The sequence below is a fragment of the Hipposideros armiger genome, unplaced genomic scaffold, assembly GCF_001890085.2.
Source record: "Hipposideros armiger isolate ML-2016 unplaced genomic scaffold, ASM189008v1 scaffold_1490, whole genome shotgun sequence".
Taxonomy (NCBI): Eukaryota; Metazoa; Chordata; class Mammalia; order Chiroptera; family Hipposideridae; genus Hipposideros; species Hipposideros armiger.
Window position 1 is genome coordinate 134389 of NW_017732840.1, and position 1273 is coordinate 135661.

The following is a 1273-nucleotide window of genomic DNA, read 5'->3' on the forward strand; positions in this document are numbered from 1 at the left end:
CGTCTGGGATATGAGTAGGGCACCGCTCAGAACCCCGTTGTGGGATCCTGCTGGGTCTCCAGAGTCCGGGCTCCTCTTGCCCAGGACCAATCAGGGGGGAGCTTTCCCAATCCCGAGAATGGGGTAAGGGACTTAGGAAAGGGAGCAGCCCCCTGTCACAGACAATCGTGTCACCTTCGGCTTGTCCCTTTGTCTCTCAAGACTCAGTTTTCTCTTCTGTAAACCGGGCCTATAACGTCCACCCCACAGGGTGGAGCGGGCTGTTAAGCTCTGCCCCCCTGCCCAGTCCCCTGTCGCGGTCCTCTAGCCTGAAGATCCCAGGCCAGGCTGGAGGCTCAGCTGCCCCAACGGGAACCCGCGATCCGGACCCCAAACCCCACGTTCTTGGGGTGAAGCTCGTGGAGCCTCTGGGACCCCCGTAGGGGCGAACTGGGGTAGCCTGCCTTCCTCCGGGCGGGAGATCGAGGCGCTCCGGGACTCACCAAGCCGGGAAGGCGGTGCAGGCGTTGCGGACCAGAAGGGACCTCTGAGAGCCGCGGTCTGGGAACTGGGGCTGACGCAGGCTGGCCCTGGGCGCCAGAGAGGTGGGACCCGCCCCGGCCAGTCCGGGAGCCACAGTCAAGGTCAAAGCTTGGGAGGGGAGAGGCGCCTGGCCGAGGCGAGAAAGGCGGGGTACGCGGGACGAGCAGAAAGTGACTCTGGGTGGGGGTGGGAAGGACTCTAACTCTGAGACCACGGCCAGACGCATCACTCACCCTCTCTGGGCCTGCTTGCATTTATAGAGAAGACTTGCAGAAGTCACAGGGCTTTGAAAAGGCCCAAACGCCCCGAATTTATGAATATTTACAAGGCTGAGTTGGTAAGGGGAAATTCTCGCCAAACCAGGTAATTCTCACTCACTCACTCACTCACTCACTCACTCACTCTCTCACTCACTCAAAAATAATGTACCAAGTTCCTGCCGTATGTTGGACGCAAGGCAGAGCCAAACAAGATCCTTGCCCTTTGAACCTCCATGAACCTGGGAGAGGCACTAACAGAGTGTCTGGGGTTTCTGCCTGCACAATGCTCTTCCTGACTTGCTAGGCAAATCCCCTTCTTCCAGTGCTCCTTTCCACCTACTCTGGATGCCGGGGACCCCTCTCCTGGCTCCCAGCCTGACCAATCCTGCCTCAGGAAGGGTTATTTGTTCCCCTTGAGCCAAGGAAAGTCAGGGGGAAAAAAGAATACAGAGGAGAATAAATCTGCCTATTATTTCCTGACATCCATTCTT

At 58.1% G+C, this 1273-nt stretch overlaps 1 protein-coding gene across 1 annotated transcript in view; it reads right to left on the reverse strand.

Annotated features, from left to right (window-relative positions):
- The window catches only part of ALDH1L1 (aldehyde dehydrogenase 1 family member L1), a 115307-nt gene extending 114408 nt beyond the window's left edge, over positions 1-899 (reverse strand). The window contains exon 1 of the mRNA XM_019634079.1: positions 483-899. The gene's annotated coding sequence lies outside the window, so the exon portion shown is untranslated. The remainder of the gene's footprint in view (positions 1-482) is intronic.
- Positions 900-1273: the final 374 nt, after the last annotated feature.